This window comes from Amblyomma maculatum, chromosome 8 (genome assembly GCF_055883805.1).
Source record: "Amblyomma maculatum isolate TAMU_Amacu chromosome 8, ASM5588380v1, whole genome shotgun sequence".
Classification (NCBI taxonomy): domain Eukaryota; kingdom Metazoa; phylum Arthropoda; class Arachnida; order Ixodida; family Ixodidae; genus Amblyomma; species Amblyomma maculatum.
In genome coordinates, this window is record NC_139351.1 from 100,031,806 (window position 1) to 100,055,086 (window position 23,281).

The window sequence follows — 23,281 nt, forward strand, 5'->3', positions numbered from 1 at the left end:
GCCCTTCCCGCCGTCTGCTGCCAGCGAAAACATCATGGTGGACTACCCAGCATGCATCGCTTCATGGAAGCTCCATCGTATGCTTTTCGCACTCGGTCGCCGGCACACCACAGACACGCATGCATTCGCCAAGTTTGGTACGCCGGTTCTGCTCGTACTGCAAAATGAAAGCGGCGCAACATCGCATACAGACGAACACCGATCTGTGACGTAAGCCCAATGCGGTGGCGCTTCTATCGCCAGCGTGGGCCGACTGGGGGTGAAAAGTAGGCTTAGCATCCATGGGAATACATGGAAGCGAACTATTCCAAAACAGTTTTCTAGTTTCACGGGCCATCCGTGATGTCATCACGGAGTACACATCAAACACGATTACCACATTGTGGAAAGGGTGAGAGTGTCAGAACTCTGAAGATGCGCCCTCCGGGTCCGACCCCTTTCCCGCAAAATGTCCAAAGAAGACCATAGCGGTCGTCGCCAGGCGCGCGCGGAAGCGTTGGAGCGATACTATGGTCACCAGTAACACGTGTATTATGTGGATGTTGCCGGCCCTTACCACGGGGAGTGGTGTACGGCTGCAGTCGTACACAACACAAACACGGTTAACGGGCTAACTTTCAAAGCCTATACAGCACAACTCATGCGGAGGAGATTGCTATCGATCTGGCTCTCAGTATTCCCAATTCAAAACACATTATCACCGACTCGCGAGGGGCCTGTCGGAATTATAGGCTGGGATGGGCTCCCCCGCTTGCCCGGCGTATACAGTAATCTAGCTGCCGATACATAGACCCAACTCCGCATAACCTCATTTGGGCACCCGGTCACCAGGGACTCAAGGGAAACGAACAGGCCGATCAGGCCGCCCGCGCACTCTCTCTCCGGGCTATCTCCCTGTCCTTGGAAGCCTCTCACAATCAGACAATCTGGCCATTACATTCAAAGACATCACCGATTACTACAAGGAGGAGCACAGGCGCTACCCGGCCTCTTGAAAGGGACTGGATCGCGCTGACGAGCGCCTCCTCATCAAAAATTTTACCAATACTGTACTGTGCCCGGCGGTGCTTAAACATTTCAACCCGCCCTTTGATGGTGCGTGCCAGTACTGTGAGGAGGTGGCTGACACCTTCCACATGGTCTGAGCGTGCCAGGAAAACCCATCCATTCCCCCCAACCCCAATCCAACTAGAGAGGACTGGGAGGCGGCCCTGCTCGGCTGTCAAGACCTCAAGGCTCAAAAGGCCTTGGTTCAACGGACGCGGGCGACGTTGCTTGCCAATGGAGCCCCGGAATAGGGGCTCCACCTAGTATTGTGAGGGAAAGAGACCGATACGTCTCTAACCCAAACACGTCTCTAATCATTTAATTGTTATTTATAAATGTTTTAACCACCACCACTGACATCACGAGAGCGGCGAGAGAGAGCATCTCTACCTAGGGTACAGTTAAACATCACAAAGCAAACCATTGTTTTGTGTTAAATAGTATCGTTCTGTATTTCAGTGTTTTTGTTCTATTGCATTCTCTCTTTTTAAATGGAATACATATTTTAAAAAGCAGAGACAGCATTCAGCTTATACGCGGGGCTAGGGAAACTGAGCCGTTTGTTCTGGCGCGAGTTCGAAGCCTAGACGCGGCAGTGTTCTTTTTTTTTTTTAAGTGTCAGTTCTTGCGGACACACTGATGACAGGCTCTGTCCACACACTATGATGACGCCATGCATGATACAAGACAGGCTTTCGCATTAAAACGGTGACCTTCTGAAGCTACGAGTCTTCGCACTAGGCCGTCAAACGCAGAGATTAATGGTTTTCGGTTGACGCAACTGACAGCGCTGCTGTGGAAACAAGAGATACGGTCAGAGCCTGACGCACTCAGGAAACTGCGCGATCGCTGGAGTACACCGATCGCAATGACTTTGGTCTACTCCCGGCCCTCGCCATTTCTGGCCTAATCGATGGAAGCGTTTACAGACAATGCCCGAAATAGCGTGGCGCTAAACTGCGATCGTTAGCGCACGCCGCTAGAAGCCCAGGCTCGTGATCACTTGCGCATTACTATACAGCCGAGGAAATCAAGATAAAGTGCAGAAGAAAAAGGAAACCAGGTCCAGCAAGCACAACTTTTTATGTTAACTAAAGATGACCTTTAATGTTCTCATTCTTGCTTTGTTTAGGAATTTGCGGAATCTGAATCTTAAAACAGGGGTTCCCGTTTTTACATAAGAACACGGAGGGGGGGGGGGGGGGGGGGGGGGGGGGGAAGCTGGCATGCACAGAACACTCACTGCCGTAGTCAAAGCCTTCCTGAAGATCTATTTTGGAGTGTAAACTGAGTCGTGTTCACAGTCCTTGTAATGTATACACCTGCTAATTATTTGTATAATAGTTTTCTTGTACATTGGTATCCCGGTACTGGTGCGAAAAGATGGAAGAACGAGACGTGTCGCGGAATAAAGCAATATACTGAAAGCGGAAGGACCTCAATGAAGGTGGTGCATCAGATATCATTCTTGGTAACTTCGACTTCAGGCTTAGAGTGAGGGACCTGTGGACTCTCATTGTAATAATTTTATCCAGAGCCAGCTGCTGATGCAATTTCGCTTGATTTATGGATTGTTCGTTGGTTTATTTTTTTACATTCAACGACAAACGAGGGACTGACATATAGCTATATCTGAGTACCCTGAATTCTTAAAGACAACTGTTATAGAGGTCTCTTCCGCAAGCTTGAAATGTAGGCAGACAAAAGCATTTGTGATACACCATATCAATCTAAACCTGGCTGCCATCGCCTTATTAACAATAACGTTAACGAAGACACTCGAAGGCAGGAAACCACAGGACACAGCACTACTGGACCAAAAATGAATGTGTACCAAGCAGCTCAACTCAGCTCAACTCAACATACTGTTAGCCGTTTCGTTAATTATGAAAAGGAAAGCTGTTTAACAGTAAGAGTAAACTATATGCTGGGCTGAGATAGCATAAAAGGAACCGTCTTTCCACTACACTTCTAGGGGAGGTGGTAGTAAAAATTCTCTATCTCTACGAACCTCTCTCCCTCATCTCCCCTAAACGTTGAGAGGAGGATTCTCGTGTACCACATTCATTCATTCATTCATTCATTCATTCATTCATTCATTCATTCATTCATTCATTCATTTTTATTTCCTTAAAGACCCCTTTTGAGGGGCATTACATAAGGGGTGGATACAAATTTTGGATGAGATGGTACAAAGTCATGTGCTATGATGATAAATAGCTGTAGGCTTTTTGTGCGAAGATTATTGGACAGGTTGTTGCTGCAATCTCTTCGGGAAGGCCATTCCAGTCCGCAGCGGCGCGTGAAAAAAATGAGTTTGCGAAGGTGACGGTTCGTGCACGTGGACGGCTGATCTGGAGATGATGGAGAGTGCGGTGAGATATGCGTGCTGGTGGGACCATATAGGGTGCAGTTTGTAGATGTGAAACAGTGAAAGGCTGGCTATGCGGCGGCGTATCTCGAGTGGCTGTAAACCTGAAAGGGATTTCAGATATGATACACTGGTGCTGTAATGGTATGACGAATGAATAAATCTGGCGGCGCGATTCTGCAAAAGTTCTAGTGCATTGCTGAGGTAAGCTTGATGTGGGTGCCAAATGGATGATGCATATTCTAGCTTTGATTTCACAAGTGATTCGTAAGCTAGTAACTTGACGTGCACGGGAGCATCGCGAAGATGACGTCTTAGAAAACCAAGGGATTTGTTAGCTGAAGAAATGATGTTAGTTATATGAGTTTTCCAGGACAAATCAGCGCACAGAGTTACGCCTAAATATTTGTATGATAGCACTGGTAGCACGGTAACGGAGGCAATTTGGTAAAGGGATATGAGTGGGTTGCGGCGGCGATGAAAAGACAGTACCCTGCATTTGTGAGGGTTTAGTTCCATTTGCCAAATTTCACACCACTCCTGAATCTTGTTAAGGTCGTTTTGGAGGTATAATTGATCAGAGGTGTTATTAACTGTTTGATAAAGAACACAATCATCAGCAAACATGCGGATTTTACAGGACATAGTATACATAACAAGAAATGTTAGTATACATAAAGAAGAAATCAGCATGGATAGGGCATGCAATGCGAAGAGAGGGTAACCTATGGTCGCTAAGGGTAACCGACTGGATTTTCAGAGAACCAAGCCTAGCAAGGGGTGACAGAAAGACAGGTGGGCGGATAAGATTAAGAAATTGGCGGGAATCAAATAGATGCAGCTAGCCGGGCTAATTAGAGCGATACGGGAGAGGTGTTCGCCCTGCTGGTGTAGTAATGCGGATGATGATGAGAAGGAGAAGAAAGAGACGTGAAATAGGAATATAGGCGACGGGTTCCCGCTCGCAACGTCGAAGCCAACGCTATTGCAGGTCCGGAGAACAGGCGCCTTCTCCCACATCGTCACCCATCATGACCTTCTTTCTTCTCTCCTTCCCCTTCCCCAGGGCAGAGTAGCATGCCAGATTTGAATTATTCGGGCCAACCTCTCTGCCTTTTCCTTTCAATAAATCCATCTATCTATCTTGGAGTTATCGCTCCACTGCGGCGCTGCACACGCACACACGGTGCCCCATTAGCGATATCACTGTACTCTAGACATGTAGGTATGAAAGGCTGCTTCGCACTCAGGTAATTTGCATTGGAGAGACAACCACTAGGCATCTCGCTGTTATAAATAAGATTAGGTAGGTTATAATACCGACAACCTTATAAAACGGATACCGGTGGAGAAAATGAAGATGAGAGGTTCAGTGTTCCGCCCTTTTCTAAGTCTTACATTCAGGCTCCCACTATCGGTGGATGACGTCATTTCTTTACACACACCGTTGAACCTAAACCGAGCTGCTTACCAAAGTGGCGAGCTCAGAAAAGCCGTGTGGTTATCTAAATGTCAGCTCCGGTCCTTTCTGGGCACGGTTATCACTTTGGACAACTGAGAATTCATTCTTCATTAAGATTGCATGATAACGTTTTTTTTTACAATGTACTAGAAAATTTCCGTTAGCTTATTCAGTACTGTTAAAGGGCCACTGTCCAGGGAAGTCCCTTTTAGGCAAAGGAGCCCAGTGTTTCAATCAGGTACCGGAGATAGTCTGTGCAAAATTCTACAGCGACACGCGCGCCACAAAGCATCGAAAATACAATTCAAAGCTCTCTCATGCTCTCCTTTGAGAAGCCAGCTTCACCGCTTCCTGCGCTGGCCCGACGGGCCCCGATAATGACGTACGTACCGTGAACGACGTCCATTGGTCCGTCTCGCTGACTGACGGGAGAAGGATGGGTGTCTACCGCTCGCAGCGCGCTTTTCCCTCGCCACGGCCAGACTGAATCCAGCGGCGCGCGCTCCCTCGACCGTTTTTTTTTTTCGCGCTCGCGGAGAGCCACGCCCCACCTCCCGCCAAACGCGGAGGAGGAAGGGGAATTTGTATTGCGGAGGCTAGACGACCTCGGGCAGGAGAGTGAAAAACTTTTGCGAGGGAACGGAAGGAGAGAGGCAGGATAGAATCGGGTGATTGCGGTGACTGTAACTGCGTTATTAGTTACTCTTTTCAAAAACATTTTGCGGCCTTGCGTTCTAGGGGCGAAGTCTCACTGTCACCGGGGAAGAAAATATTTTCGACCGGAGGGCGGACAGTGGGCCTTTAAAATCGTGTCTTCATATGCGAACGCGGCTTGTGCCTCGCTTGCAGGAGGCATCAGATTCGAAACCCGCTGCCGGACAAGCATGGCCCGGCCCGCCTGCCTTAGGGGTGTGCTCTCGGAAGGAAAACCCCAATACGCCACTTCGGGGCAAACTCAGCTTCGAACACCTCCGTCTGCAAAGGGGGTCATAAGAGACAATGTTGTGGAGGGCCCCGAAAATTTCTACCCCTTTAGTTTTTTAACGTGCATGACATCGCATATCACACGGACGCCTAGCTTTTCGCCTCCATCGAAAAGCGAAATTCGCTCCCGCGTCCTTGTGATCGCCAGTCCAGTGCCCTAACCACTGAGTTATACCGCGGTGAGTAAAATGCAGAATATGTCTGAGAAAGTTTTTTTTTTACTGTAACATTAGAGCTAGCGCTTAAACTTTGTTCTTCTTTTCGTCTATACACATGGCACATACCCACTGTGGAGAATTTCCCAGTGTTAGTGCGGTTACAAAAATCGAATACATGACCTGAACTTGCACTTTCGTAGCCTCCCGGTGAGCCCTTTTTTTTCTTTACCAAGCAGATATAACACCGCGAGAAAGCTAGACAGGCTAAAGAAGGCTGTTCACAGCAAGCAGTGTAGCAGACACCACACAGATAAATCACAAAAAGGTATTAAAAAGAAACACATTTTCAAGATATATACGATAACACGAGTAAAAGAGTTCGTTTCAAAATCGAATTGCTAAAAGGAACAGTAAAGAAGAAAACAAAGATGCATGCGCGATTGAGTGAAAAATTATCCGAGAATCATCGGTTCTTTGCCGCTTCGATGGCCTGCTGGGCGGCCTAGACTTAGTAGTTGAGACAAGATCTCGACGTTCCCATGTGAAAGACCTAGACCCGTTGTGTTAAATGCTGTCGGAGACTAAATAAAGTTATCGCTCGCTCGCTCGCTCGCTCACTCACTCACTCACTCACTCACTCACTCACTCACTCACTCACTCACTCACTCACTCACTCACTCACTCACTCACTCACTCACTCACTCACTCACTCACTCACTCACTCACTCACTCACTCACTCACTCACTCACTCACTCACTCACTCACTCACTCACTCACTCACTCACTCACTCACTCACTCATTTATCGGGTCTTGGAGAAATGTGAGGAGGCAGGCAAAGCAGATGCTATTGCTGAGGTATGTTAAAAATATGTATAAAACAAGATCACAGTTTATTTCACTTCCTTTTAGGGAGCGCAAAGAGTAATTATTTCTCGTGAGGATATAGACACGATATGTGCTCGGTTGTGAACGCATTGTATGTAAGGGGTTGCTTCATTTCGTAGAGATTTTTTTTCTTTTATTCAAGACATTTCTTTACAGAAATGCCTTGGGGGACTGGAGAAAATGCAGAATCGTGCCTGACGAGGTCGCGCCCCTCTTGGATGCAGCGCACATACAACACAGCAAATTAATACACATTAAAAGTATTACATTCAGGTCTCTTCAGAAGATTAAGGCATTACTAACTCATACAGTTTTCCAAAACAGCAGGTTGATAACAAAGGTATATATTTTAAAATAAGTAATAAGAATACGCATATTTTAAAACAAGTCATAATAATACAGATCATGAGATCAACAGGAGCAAAAGGAAATCAGCCTCCCCATCATTCAGGTCACGTTTAGGTGTAGTCAGTTTTTCAAATAATTCAGGCTATTCGTTTAGAAAGTCTGGCATTCAAGAAACAGTTGTTGATCGCCATATGTCGTATGGGAACGCGGCTTTAGTATTAAACTTTGCCGTAGATATAGTATATGGACCAGTGCTTCCAGAAATGTTTGCTTAAAATGCGCTGTCTGTTTGGTATTGTTGCGATATTTCGAGGGCTAGTTTGTATTTTTACACCATTCTTGATGGGCAATATTTTACTTCTTTTAAAACGAGGCAGAATATCTTCTGATAGCCCTAAATCACAGATTGCTCGTACCGCTCGCTTTGCAAGGGAAAAAAACTGCTAAGTTAGTTTTGGTTGTTGTGGACCATACTAAAAAAGATACTGACAAACGCGTGAATGTCATCATCATCATCATCATCATCAGCCTGACTATACCCACTGCGGGCGAAGGCCTCTCCCATATTTCCCCAATTAACCCTGCTCTGTGCTAGCTGCATCCACTTGACCCCTGCGAACTACTTAACCTCATCCGCCCTCATTGGCAAGCACTCGCAGATTATGACTAGCAGTTTACCGGTATCGCTCAAGAGGAAAGTATACAACAGTTGCATCTTACCTGTACTCACGTATGGGGCTGAAACGTGGAGGCTAACCAAGAGAGTTCTACTTAAGTTGAGGACAACGCAGAGGGCTATGGAACGATAAATGGTAGGGGTAACATTAAGACATAAAAAGCGTGCAGAGTGGGTCAGAGAAATAACTCAAGTTACTGACATTCTAGTGGAAATGAAGAAGAATAAATAGGCATCGGCAGGACATGTAGTGCGAAGAGAGGATAACCGATGGTCGCTTAGGGTAACAAACTGGATTCGAAGGGAAGGAAAGCGTAGCAGGGGGCGGCAGAAAGTTAGGCTGTGAATGTAAGAGAGCATAATAAATTTGCCTTTTCGCGCCGAATGCGACATATCTTATTTAAAGTTCCAAAAGCACGCCCGATATCACTTCGAAGTGCGTCAACGTGAGGCGTCAATGAAAGGTTTTCATTGAATACTACCCCAAAAATTTGACAGGTGAGGATTGCTCGATAGGAATGTTCAGAAATTTTAAACTCGGGTTTGTAGGCGGATTGGCTCTTCTTGGCCGGAAGAGTGTTTATTTAGTTTTACTGGTGTTTAACTGAAGTCTACTCAAGGAAAACCATGAGTTTAGCCTGGTTAACCATTTGTTAGCATGTAGCATTAGGTAAAGCAGCGAGCGTTTCGGCCTTTAGCGCAGTCCGGCCGGCCGCGTGTGCGTGCGTGTGTGTGTGCAAACGCTGGCCAAGCCCGGCGCTCGAGAGAGAGAGAGCGTCACCCTCGCCTGTCTTCAGGAGGTGGAGGTGATTTCTGTCGCACCACCGACGATTGAGTCATCTCCTCTTGTTCGGACATGCGGGCTCTCCCATTCCCTGTGAACTGACAAGCCTATTAAAAGCAGCGGCAGACTCCGCTCGCTGAAACAGAGTCTACTGGGAAGACGTCGTAGTGACGACGCCAGACACCAGCTGTGTGAGCGTGTCAGTATTGTCTACGGGTCAGCTTCTCTGGCCGTTCCTTCATGAAGTTGTATTAAACATTGTTTTGTTGGTCGATGCCTCGTCTTTGCTCGGACCGTTGAAGCCGTCCGCCGAGCCACGGAACCACCAGGCCAACGCTACCGATGGGGCCGCGAGCCGCATGTAACAACTGGCGTCAGCGGTGGGGTGAGCCACGCGAGCCCCAAATTTAGCTGTGCGATCACCATATTTGCGGACCTAGTTTTTAATTATATACTGCTAACTCGGTAAGGGCAAAGTTCTGCGATATCCCTCGATTGTCGCCGCCAACTTCCTTGCACACTTGGATTGAACAAACTTGAGGTAATTAACGTAAAATAGTTTATTATATGTTTTTAATTGGCTGTCGGAGCTACTGGCATATGAGATTTACGTGGCTAGCCTGAATGCGACTCAGGTGCGCTAGCACATTGTGTTTCGCTTTCCTTATCGTTGTTTATCGCTTGCATCTGGCGCTGCTCTTGTCGCGTGAAATTTGTTACTCGCTTGGTGACTAACATCGTTCTCCTCGCACATACTCTTTATTCTTTATTCAAGAGTTACCCCGCATGGCCCGAAGGCGTTATAGCAGGGGGGCTAGAGATTGGCAAAAAATACATCTTCACTTGCAGCACACACTTGCATTTCGGAAAGCCGGTTTCACTGTTGCACTGTTTTAACAAAAAAAAAAAAAAAAATGAATTTGCAAAGAGGTTCGTCCTGGTACGGTACTCTCTAATTTTGAGAGAGTGGTCATGTCGTTTAGAAATTTAAAACAGCTGTTTTAAATAACTTTCAAAATCAATCCCCGTTTTTTTAGTGAATTATTAAGTACAGCAATTTTAGCCTCAACTTTCTTCTACGGGAGGCGAGTGGTTCCCACTTATCTGAATACACATGTCAGTTATGCGAAGACCAACCCACGCAGAAATAAAGCCCGGCTTTAACCAAGGGTTCCAGTGGGTTCAATTCCTTTCTCTGTTTAAAGAAACTACCTGAGTCGGTGGTACGTCGTGCTAGATATATATTGCTCTTTGGTTCATGGTGTTTAACGTCCCAAAGCAACTCACGGTAAGAGAGACGCCGTAGTGGAAGGCTGTGGAAATTTCGACCACTTGGGTTTCTGTAACGTGCACTGGCATCGCACAGCACACGGATGCCTCTCCATTACTCCTCCATTGTAAAGATGCCGCCACGGTCTGGATTCGATCCCGCATCCTTGGGCACAGCCGTAGAATGCCTTAACCATTGCACCATCGCGGCGGGGCGCTCCTCTATATTTTCCCAAAACCAACTTCCTAAAGAGTTATTTAGACTTTTGCACAATCAGGCATTTACTTGTGCGGTAGGAGCACACAGAGAGCAATTTGTCGATGCAATTTAGCTCTTAGCCGGGTCTCACACCGAGTTTTGCGGCCTCGAGTTCAGTAGAGGGACAATTAACTTGCCCACAGCCGAGACCGGAAGCCACAGTTCTCGGGCCGGGTTCTAGTTTTGAGCCTCAGGCTCGTGCTGGACTCATGGCAAGGAGCTCGACAAGGATCTCTGTCTTTAGTTGCTGCCACTATTGCCCCTTCGGCATAGATGGCTGCGGCGTGCGTCTTTTATATTCCTCCAATATCGCTTTTTTCAAACTCTTTTAGATCCGCACGAGCCAGTGATAGTGGCCCGTTTGATGCCATTCGACAGGCCCGTACACTTACTCTCCATTCGTGCGTACAACCACTCCTACATGTACTCCCCCACACACGGTCACTGATATCACAGAGCTCACGGGTGTGATCTCTTGTAATTTACCTTCATCTTACTAACCAACTCCATCTGGAGGATGAATGTGTTGTACATTTACTGGTGGAGACCGGGCGTGCCCTATGAGAATGCGTCCCCCTTCCCCTCAACCCCCCCCCCCCCCCCCCCCTTACCGCATCAGACACAAGTACACCACGATACCGCGTTTCGATGAAGGTGAAACGCGAAGGCGCCCGTGTGCTGTGCGATGTCAGTGCAAATTACAATTCCCCAGGTGGTCGAAATTTTTGAAAAAGATTTCTGAAACTTGTTCGGGGGGGGGGGGGGGGGGGGGGCGAAACTAAAGGAGTAGAAATGCCTGACGAGGCCTTGGTCCCCCGTAAACATATTAGGCACAAAAATCAATGAATACAATGCGGAAACCGGAACTGCACTTAAGAGGTCTAAACTAAAACATTAGCACAACGGAAAATAAGAAACGATCCATGAACAATAGTGAGCGAGTGTAAACATAATACACTTCCCAATTAGAGCACAATGTAAATATTCCGTCAGGCATAGAACTTCGCGAGGGTATGACAGAAGGTAAAAATAAGACACTAACAAACATCTTTTCTTTACTACAATTTTTCTACACTAACGAATCACGCTCATGAGAACAAAAGAAGGAAGAAATGAAACGCTAAAAAGTGAAGGACTGGGTCATCATAGTGCGAACAAGTACTGCTAGAAAGAACTTTTTACACTCTTTTTTGATAGCAGCAGGCCCCTGTTTGAAATCAACATTCATGTCTGATCCATTCCTTATCTTGACTGTTTGAAAATGTATAGTGTATAGAGGGTTCTTTAACGTCTCTATTTATGGATGTATATAATCCAGGATAGAACGAGAGAAAGAAAAGCAGTGAACAAAGGTAGAGGGGGAGCTTCAGTTCGCAAGTCGAGCCAAGTAGTAGTAGTAATAATAACGTAATTACAGGAAAGGAGTTAGGGGCATACATGTCCCTGGGCCCCACTACACTTCCACTACACTACACATCCCCACTACACTCAGACGTTCATGTTCCTATGGTTCATGATGTCGGGAGCCCAGTTTGTCTCCTCAGAGTTCAGCAGGGTCTCCCAGTCCTCTCAGGTGGTGAGGTGGGATGTGGGCGAGGGTAGCGGTGCAGTGGTTTGTTCGGGAGAGTCAGGTATCATCGTGACATCATTTACATAGGCCAGAAATGGTACTAATCCCAAGATGGATCCCTGCATGTAAAACTTTCACTCTGTTAGATAGCACCCGGTTAACAGTGGTTCAAAAGATATGTTGCAGTTGATGGCGGTGCAACGCCTCTTATTCTATATGTTTCAAGTTTATTAAGACATATATCGTGATGAACAGCGTAAAATGCCTTTTTAATATCTAGAGAGACCGAGTGTGATGAACTTGTACTCGGTATTTTAAATTAATTTGTCTTTAACATTAATGAGTGCCTCTTCCGCTGACTTACTCGTCTGAAATCCATACTGAACGCTGCTAAGGAAGCTTGACGGACTGACGTATATGACACGTTCGAATATCTTTGAAAACACCGGCAAGACCGAAATGGGCCTATAGTATTTAGTATCAGTTTCTACGACTCCCTTATACACAAGAGTAACACTTGAAATTTTTAAGTCTTGAGGGAATTCGCCAGAATGAAGCATCTTTTTTATTATGTAACAAAAAACAGGGTGTATTTTATGAGTAAGTCTTTTATGCTATCTACTTTTCTTTTTTTTTTTTTGCGATGGAGACTGGGTACGTAAGTGGTCCTACTGTCGGCACTGCATACCACGCAGCTGCAAATATGAAGTCACTGAACCGAAAGAGGAAAATAACAGAGGCTTTCGCAAGACATGATTACGTGAAGGGATGTCGACACGTCTGATGGGAGATGGCAGAGAAGAAGGTGTTTATTGGCAAAGACCGCCCTGCGTTGACCACGAAGGCAATATGGTATAACAGGCCTATGTAGCGGCATGGGTTACCCCACTGGCTGTAGCAGGAATGCCAGGAGGACAAACTCCAAGCTGTGCTCACCCGACCGCGCTTCAAAGGGTACTGCAGAGCACGAAGACAGAACGAACTACCCATTAAAGAAAAAGCATTTTTAAATATTAAACATTAAACATTAAAGCAAAAACCGATTTTTTTTTTTTATGTTGAACACGCTGTCAGATTAAACAGTCGGGACAAAATCCCGAAGTTTTCGGCAGAGTATATAAAGCAGTGGGCAGTGGACGCTTAGGTCTGCTTTTTGATACCAAGTACAGAGGAGTCGTTTTTTTATTTTTTTCAGGAAGTGCATGAGGGGGCTTCAGAGATACTACGAACTCAGAGGAGCCCTCTACAGAATCTTCCCGTTCTTAGGGTGTAATAAGCGCGCCAAAACATTTGAACTGCGTACAAACACCACTCCGGTGCTGGAGGCCGTAGAGGACGTCGATGCGGAGACCAACACATGCGAAGTCACCTCGAATTACAAAATACGCGAAAACAGCGAGTGGCTTCGTTAAGGACTGCATCCTAGAGGGTGAAAAAGAATCTTGCTTTCCGTGCGCAAAAACGGTTACGTGTTGAACAGACAGCAATGGACCTACGGTGAAAAGTTTTCCACTAGACGGACCTAACGCCATGGTACTATTCGTGTTTTAAACGTGTTCTTTTTCTTACTCTAAATGCAATACTTATGCCATTTTGTGGATAAGCTTGGAGATAAGGAGGATTTCGGAGCGCTGCAATTTCGGCGTGGCTGCTTCAGAAGCGCCGACAAAAACGCTCATTTCGGATTCAACAGAGTCGTGATAATAGGATCAGCATTACTCAAGCACAGTGGCGCTGTCCCAAAGTAGACGGCGCGTCTTCTGTATCGCGCGATCCAAGCAGCATAACAACAGCAGTGACAAACGGTGCGTGGAACCATTCTCGTGCTGCAGAGTATGCACACACAAGTGTGCGCGGGGCCCAAAACAAACAACGCTGCTGTACTCGTAACGTACACAGAAGCCACCTTGACGCCCATGACGTCTTTTGCACTCCTCACGGAGAAAAGCGTGATTAATCGAGAAAGCATGCGTTGCCTCCGTACGCACGTCAACGCCATTGGGCAAAACAAAATCATCTGAGCGGTAAACACCAGGGGGCGAAGGTCGGTTTATAACCGCTTATGAAACGTAGGCGAGGCAAAGAAACAGGCTGGAGATGTTACGCTACATCGATGTTTCCCTCACGTTTATTTTTTTTTTTGATAACCACGATTCAAGAAAGCTGAGATACCTCAGCACACCTTTAACAAAGCTTGTATTCGAGTTTTGCTTTGCCAATCCTTTGGTGAACTGAAGGCAGGTGTCTTACAGTGTGAATGCATTCACTGCACACGCGATATTGGCAGGCGTGGAACTTGTATACGGTTTGATAGCCAAGAATTAAAAAAAAAAAAGTTGTGGTTTAGCTCTGGTTAACCTAAGTTGAATTGCGAAACCAACGGCGGAAGCTTCTTTTGCCTACTACATTATTCCCCTATCACGCCATATCATCATAAGGTGTTGCATTATTGGGGACACTTGAGCTATCTTTTAAGGGTCTAACGCGAGAGCCTAAGCTACCAGCCCACATATAAAGTCACGCTTCAACCAAGCCGTATGGACGTGCCTGTGTGTCGTAGGGTTAATGAGAATGCAAATGGTTCTGGCAGGCTGATTCTGATATCACCCTCCCATATGAAAGGAGCGACCCGAGTTGGCAGCTCCTGCCCGTTGCATGAGGTTAACATGAATTCAAATGTCATGACAGGCTGATTTTTGTTTATGAGGAGACCGCAGCTATGCCTCTTCACGGCGTAGCTGCGGCCACCCGAGGTCTCGCTTTGGCTGTCACAGCATTGCTTTTGCAACAAAAACAAAACGGAAACCTAAATGCCTCTGTACGTTGAAGTGCTGCTAGGTGAAGACTGCATGAATATTGAGAGGAAACAGGATGGACTGAAAGGTGCCACATGGTTTGAAACATCGCGACAGGCTGGGCAGTCCAACCTCAGAGTTTCATTGTTGCTTTTAATTGTGATGCTGTTGACGACGATTATGATTCAGGAGGACAGGTATCGATCGCAACGATGGCGATACGCGTAAAAATTAAAGAGCATTGCAGAATCTGCATTGGAGTAAGGCGAAAGCACGGATGCTGCTGTTGGTCGCTTCTGGTTGCTTCTAGTCGCTTCTAGTTGCTTAATTCCCTTCTTGTTTACCAATTTTAGTCTTCGGTACTTTCAAATTGTGCGCCAATCCTTTCCTATGCCCTTTTTTGGCCCGACTTCAGGTTGCGTGACGTCACATCCTTGACGTCACCTTAATTGAGTGATTTAACTATTTTACTATTTGGTACATTCAAATGTGGCGCCAAACCGTTCGCTAATGAGACTGTGTTCTCATTTACTGTTTCTTTTTTAGCCTTTGATTAATTACCTAATTAACTTATTGGCGTAATTATTTTTTGCACACATTAAGTCACCCTCTAACACCACTCATTAACCTCCACGACTTCTTAATTACTCACAATTGCTGCGAGCATGATTTTGCGTGTTTTGCCTGTAATTATTTACCTAATTACCTTATCGCCTAATTATTATTTCGGCAGAAACATTACATCAGCCTCTATCGATTGACACCTCTCATCAACCTCTAGCTCTTCTCAATTACTCGCAGCTGCTGCGGACACGATTTTGCGGACGCGATCTGCGGACAGAAATCTGAACACAGCGAAGTAACGCTTTCGCGTTAATATATGAAAAATATTTAGCTATAGAGATGAACGATGCGTCAATCGAGCTGTTATTGGTTCGGTCAATTTTATCCTTGCAGTATAAAACTAATATACACCAAGGTTTCCGTAACCCTCACAGGGGGAGTACAGGGTCTTGTGAAGCATATACAGAGATGAAGCCTCATCGAGTCGACTCGCACACGAAGCGAACGTTCGTTACTGTCCCGTCTATCATCGATAAAATGGAGAGAGGGAAAAGTGATAAAACAGTATGGCTGAAAACAAACCCCCGCCACAAGTTATCATACACGCGTCTTTAAACACAGGCACTGAAAAAGTTAATGCGAGGGGTATGTCGCCGGCTGAAACCTAATGCACTCGTCGCTCCAATAAACAACGACGAACGAAGGTTCCATCACGTACGCGAAGACAGTGCTCGGATAACCACGTTACGCAAAGATTGCACCGGTCAACGGTCCGAGTTTTGATGGGCTCGCCTTGGAAAAATGTCAGTCGTTTAAGTGCAGTATGGAGAGCGAGATGAAAATGCTTGCTGGTGAGCCTGCTCAATCAAAGGACGCACGTTCCATTTGCCGACAATAGCGATCGACTTTAAATTGTCGAAGACGCGCCTCTCCACGTCGAGAAGATAGGATCCGTGCTTCTTTGTACTGATGTCCCCGGTCAACGCGCACAGGTCCACTGTCGCATTTCTAAAGAAACCACAGCCTGCTCTCTAGCGGCCCTTTCCGAACGCGTGGACGTGTGGAAACAATTTATGGCCAACTTGCTCGGGCATAACAGTACCTTATTGCAATGACTACAGTGTTACGCGTGTGTAATTCTCAGATCATAGTCTAGAAAGTGTGTTATTGGGAAAAACAAAAGAAGCAACGATTTAACTGGCCCCGATGGAAGTTTAGCGCAAAATTGTCTGATGATTAACCTTTTTCTACGCAAGTTAAAAAGAAACATAAGCTGATAAACAATGAGCCACAACATTACGGTTCTGCTTGAGAAGAGTTTAAAAACGAAGCTAAAATGGCAGCAATTGAAAGAGGAAGCATTATGCGATGGGATGTAAGTAAGGCGGAAAAGGACCTGCAGAATAAGCTGGAATTTTTATTGAACACATAACACTCAGAGCCCGAAACAGTGGCCGCTGAAGTAAGAAGAGTTAAAAGCGAGCTTCAAGTCCTAGACAATGAAAGATATAACGCTGCGGTTATACGTGCGCGAGGCGAAAGATTATGGCTAGGGGAAACACTAACAACAGAGCTTTTACTGACGAGAAAATGTATGCGTCGAAATAATGAAATTAAACAGATCCGCTACAAAGAGTTGACCGGAGAACAAGAGTTAATAGAGCTTGCTTTTGTGGAATATTTTCGAGCCCTGTTTAGCAATATTACTGGTGTGAGCAAAGAGTTTCTGACATAATTTATGACACATGCCAAGGATTGAAGATTTCCAGAGATCGCATTGAGGGAGACATAAGCCTAGTATACGTGAAATTGAATCCGCTATCGAGGGACTACCGGCAAGCAAGTCACCGGGACCCAGTGGTCTACGCGCAGTGTTTTACAAGGCCTTTTCCAATGAGCTGACTAATAATTTACATGGGCGGCTCAACCAGGCATACAGTCATAAACAGTTACCACCGTCTTTTGAAACAGCTCACGTGGTATTAGATAATTTAGATACGTGGTATTAGATACTGGTATTAAACGCCTACCGCTACCGCGCGAGCGTCAGCATGCATGCGCAGATCACTCCGATGTCGACAGATTGCGCCACATTCCTGTCAAATTTCGGCGGACGCCGCACGCGGGGACCAACCAGCGCGTGCTGTGCTGACGGTGCGCGGTATAGCGGAGACGGCCGCGGTAAGAGGCAGCCCTAAAAAATTCTTAAAATGGATGATCGAGACAAGCTGCTTTCAGTAAGATCGTACAGGCCGATCAGTCTTACGAGTACAGATTACAAAATATTTATGAATGTGCTCGCGAAAAGGATGTAAACTGTTATGAAACACATTGCTGGGCCGCATCAAACGTGTGGCATCAAAGGCAGAACCATTTTTACCAACACGCATATAGCCAGAAATGTGTTAGAGTGCTGTGATGACATGGAAGGTCAAGTTCATCATCATCATCATCATCCTCCTCAGCCTGACTATACCCACTGCAGGGCGAAGGCCGCTCCCATATTCATCCAATTAACCCGGTCCTGTGCTAGCTACATCCACTTGACCCCTGCGAACTTTTAAGGCTCATCCGCCCACCTAAATTTTGCCGCCCCCTGCTATGCTTTCCTTCCCTTGGAATCCAGCTTGTTGTCCTAAGCTACCATCGGTTATCCTTTCTTCGCGCTACATGTCCTGCCCATCCCCATTTCTTCTTCTTGATTTCCATTAGACTGTCAGTGACTTGAGTTATTTCTCTGACCCACTCTACACGTTTCCTATCTCTTAACGTTATCTCTACCATTTTTCTTTCCATAGCCCTCTGCGTTGTCCTCAACTTAAGAAGAACCCTCTTTGTTAACTTTCACGTTTCAGCCCCATAGGTGAGTACAGGTAAGATGTAACTACTCATACTTTCCTCTTGAGTAATGCCGGTAAGCTGCTAGTCATAATCTGGGAGTGCTTGCCAAATGCGCTCCATTCCAGTCTTATTCTCCTTGTCATTTACCTTTCATGGTCCGGATCTGCGGTTACTGCCTGTCCTAGACAGATATATTCGCCTACTACTTCCAGTGCTTCGTTACCTAACGTAAACTGCTGTTCCTTCCCTAGCCTATTAAACATTACCTTAGTCTTCTGCATATTGATTTTCAAGCCTACTTTACTTTTCTTGTCTAGGTCATCAATCATTCTTTGCAATTCATCCCCTGAGTTACTTAGCAAGGCAATGTCATCAGCAAATCGCAGATTACTGAGGTATTCTCCATCTACTGCCATTCGAAGTCTCTGAATACTTCTAAGCAAGCTGTGAATAGTACTGGGGAGATCGTGTCTTTTTGCCTAACACCTTTCTTCATAGGAATTTTGTTACTTTCTTTATGTAGAACTATGGTGGCTGTGCACCTTCTATATATATCTTCCAGCACTTTCACGTACGGCTCGTCTACACCCTGATTTCGCAATGCCTGTATGAATGCCGAGGTTTCTACTGAGTCAAATGCGTTTTCGTGATCAATGAATGTTATGTATAAGGGCTGGTTACATTCCGAGCATTTTCCTGTTGATGGTATGGATATGATCGATAGTAGGGTACCGTTTCCGAAAACCTGCTTGATCTTTTGCTTCGTTGCAGTCTAAAGTTGCCCTGATTCTATTAGCGATTACTTTGGTAAATACCTTATATGTAACAGATAGTAAGCTAATTGTCCGTAATTTTTCAATTCCTTAGCGTCCCATTTCTTATGAATTAAGATAATGTTTGCGTTCTTCTATGGCTCCGATATCGTCGATGACACCAGACATTGCGTATACAGGTTGGCCAGTTTTTTCAGCACGATATCCCCCCCCATCCTTCAACAAATCTATAGTTACCTGATCCCCTCGAGCTGCTTTCCTGCTTTTCATAGTTTCTAATGATTTCTTAACTTCGTCCTTCGTCACTGGCGGAAAGTCTGACTGCATTTCCCAACCGCCAATCTCATTATTGTCGTGACTTCGTTGGCTGCTGAAGAGAGCAGTATAAAACTCCTCGGCTACTTTGACTAGTACATACATCTGGTTTTTGCCTATGCTCAATTTCTTGATCACTTTAACGCTTCCCCTGTTTTTTACAGCATGCTCAATTTTCTCCATGTTATACTTCCTTATATCGGCCACTTTGCGCTTATTCTATTTGGCCTGTTGGATTGGAAACTTTCATACTTTGGCGCTTCTTAATCAAATCCTTCGTCTCCTTAGACAGCTTACCGGTATCCTATCTAACTATCCTACCGCCTACTTCCATAGCGTACTCAGTAATGATGTATCTGAAATTATTGTTCATTGCTTCTAGGCAAATGTCTTCATCCTCGGTTAGAGCTAAATATCTATTCTGTAGCGAGATCCTGACTTCTTCTGCCCTCCCCCTCACCGCTAATTCGTTAATGAACTTCTTTCTTACTAATTTGTTTCGTTCCCTTTTCAGATTTATAGACTAATTCGAGACCTTACCATCCTGTGGTCACTGCATCGCACCTTCCCGATTACCTCTACGTCGTGCACAACGGCGGGGTTAGAACACAGTATGAAGTCAATTTCATTTTTAGCCTCCCCGTTAGGATCTTTTCTATGTCCACTTCCGGTTCTTCCGTTTGCTGAAGAAGGTATTCGTGATTCTTAAGTTATTGCGCTCTGCAAACTCAACTAGTAACTCCCCCCTTGCTATTCCTAGAACCAATGCCATAATTACCCACTGCCTGATCTCCTGCCTGCTTTTTCCCTACCTTGGCATTGAAGTCGCCCATTAGTACAGTATACTGCGTCTTTCCTTTCCGCATTGCCAATTCTATATCATCATAGAAATTTTCGACTGCCTGGTCATCATAAGTACATGTAGGTGCGTATAGGCCTGTGCAACCTTCAGTTTATACCGCTTATTAAGCTTAATTACGAGGCCTGCCACCCTCTCAATGCTATATAATTCATCTATATTACCAGCTATATACTTATTGACAAGGAAACCTAGCCTTAGTTCTCGCTTCTCCGGTGAACCTCGATAACACAGTACATGCCCGTCCTTCAGTACAGTATATGCCTCATTTGGCCTCCTAACCTCACTAAGCTCTATGACACCCCATTTCAAACTCTCTAGTTCCTCTAACAGCACTGCTAAACTAGCTTCACTAGCTAGTGTTCTAGCGTTAAAAGTTGCCAGGGTCAATTTTACAGTCCTCGGAGCCAGAAATTCAGAAACCAAGGGCCGGGGTTTTGTAGGACTAATTATGAGAGGTCGTGGCCAATTACGGCACCATGGTGGCCGTTTCTTGTTCTGATGAGGGAGTGCGTTGTTGGAGGTGTTCACCGGTATCAGGCCTCACCCCAAACCCTTCAGCTCAAACCCTCATCATGACTCGATAGGCCTATAGGCAAGGCCTCCGCGCCCCGCGGAGTTAAGAAAATGCCAGTAAGGGGCAAGTGCTAAATCTTTTTTCTAAGTGGCATACTAATACACTTCCAGTAAAAGTGTGACTGTATCAGAAATATTTGTACCCTGGAAAAAACTAGAAACCATCGAACGAACATGTATTTATAAACTGCTGGGATGCAGTATTCCACTGGGACATTCTACAGCGAACCCCGAAGAATTAGTTGCCCATAACTCACATGGGAGAGATCAATGGTGATGTGCCCTTAGACATGTTCATGCTCCTGAGCCCCCACAGTATCTGGCTGAGCGGAATGGCAGTACGGCATGCAGATGATGTACATGCGGGAAATCTAACTGGCACTCCCTGAGCCGCCTGCGTGGATAAGCATAATTGATGAACTGATGCGCATAAAACAATTATAATTTTTCACATCAGCCGAAGTTAGGCTGGCGGGTTTTATTCTTATCTGAAATTTTGTTTACCGGCAATAATAATGAAAACAAAAAAAGGAAACCGGGCGTGGCGCAGTTGGTTAAAGCGCTCGGCTGGGGATCCAAGGGATGGAGCTAGGTTGGATTACCGGCGGAGACAGGATTTATTTATTTATTTATTTATTTATTTACTTATTTATTTATTTATTTATTTATTTATTTATTTATTTATTTATTTATTTATTTATTTATTTATTTATTTATTTATTTATTTATTTATTTATTTATTTATTTATTTATTTATTTATTTATTTAAAGAGCAGGTTTCGAGGGAAAACGCCGACGGCGACGCCGCGAAACGCAGGAACGGGCGCCGAAGCGCTGCGATCTAAAACTCGTCCTGGTCCGGGTGTGAAGGGTGGGGAGAGGGGGAGGAGGGGGGGGGGGGGGGGGGTCTGCGAAGTTTCTGAGAAAGCTGTATAGCTTTCCGTTGTAGCCGTACGGCTGCGCTTGGGTGGATGTCATTGAGTAATTACTCCCTTATTATAAATCTACTCCACCTTTGTGGTTTCCCCTAAATATGCAATCAAAACCAACTTACAATTTACAATTTTATATCTTTAACCTGCGCTGACATAACGTCATCAGTATCCGCGTTCGAACTAGGCAGCTTGCATATGAACGTCGTTCTTAGGATGGGGCTAACTTATGATGATGAGGATTGTGGGGGTGATGACGGCTGTCCCTAGACCTGGTGGGCCATCCATATTGCGGACAGCGAGGTCGCTAAATTTAGAACGCCGCCACCATTTTCCGAAGCCTTCCACTACGGCAGACCTTTCTTTTCCCCTTCGTTCAACTCCTCCAATTCTTAACTGCCTTCACGGTGCGGTTCAGGTGTCCATCGAGAAGTGCGACAGATATGGCGCTTTTCATTTAATTCCAGACAAATTCACATAGAAACCGCGGCATTTTACCACAGTAATCACAAGGTACTGTCCGTAGTCGCTACAGTTCAGTTCAGTTCAGTTCAGCCGTTCAGTCGTGTCCGACTCTTCGTGACCCTATGGACCGTATTACGCCACGCTTTCCGCTCTCTCACTATCTTCCTAACATCACATAACTTTATTTGCAGCGCCTCGAAGATGCCATCTAACCATCGCGTCCGCTGCCTACCCCTTCTCCGGTGACCCTCAACCTTTCCCATAATCAAATCTTTCTCCAGCGACTCCTCTCTTCCCCTCCAATGAGCAGTCAGGGTTTATGGTCGACAATATCGACTGATTTGATCTTCTGGCAGTCCAAGGAACTCTCAAGAGTCTCCGCCAGCACCGCAATTCAAACGCGTCAATTCTTCGGCGGTCAGCCTTTCTCACAGTCCAACTCTCACATCCATACATCGCAACTGGAAAGACCATAGCTCGAGTTATACGGATCTTGGTTGGCAGTATAATGTCTCTGCTCTTTACTAGGCGGTCAAGGCTAACCATTGCTCTCTTTCCCAGAAGCGGGCGTCTCCTATCTTGGAGCCCAAGAAGAGAAAATCTGTCACAGCTTCCACTTCTTGTCCATTGATGCTCCAGGACTTGATAGGGCAAGACGCCATGATCTTCGTCTTTGTAATGTTCAGTTTAAGCCCAAACTTCTCACTCTCTTCTTGTACGTGCATCGGAAGTCTCTTGAGTTCCACATCACTGTCTGTAGTCGCTACAGCGGGAATGGAATAAACAAAATACAAACCAGCCTTGTATCATAACAAAGATATCGCTCGACTTTCGGTTCACCAGCTTTAACCCCTTTGTTTATTTTTTTTTTCATTGCGTCACCGTATGAAACTCTGCCACCGCTGCTCCTCACTCGACTTACGAAGGACGAAAAGTGGGCGAATTGGTTGCTGCTGACGTAGTTACAAGAGTGGGAAAGACGACGCTGCGTTGCCCTCTCTTTTGTCTGGTATTTGGCGCCGTTACAACCATGTCATCAAGGTTTGCGCAAAGCTTCGAAGTATATCTATTGCGTTGTAATACGGCAGGAACAAGCAAAACACAACGCATATACGTGATCCGAAGAGTCCATTCACCTTTCCAAAGGCCATTCATTGTGCAAAGACGTATTTCTAGTCCCTGCAAAATTCCAGCGCAGAAAGAAAAAAACAAGCACACATTCACGAACGTGGGCATTACCATTGATTTACCTCGAAGTTCTTGTTCTTTCTCGCGGTATAAACTGGCCCTAATTGATTGCGAACAGCACGCCCGGCATATAAACGACGAGCACCGTCGATTCGTGA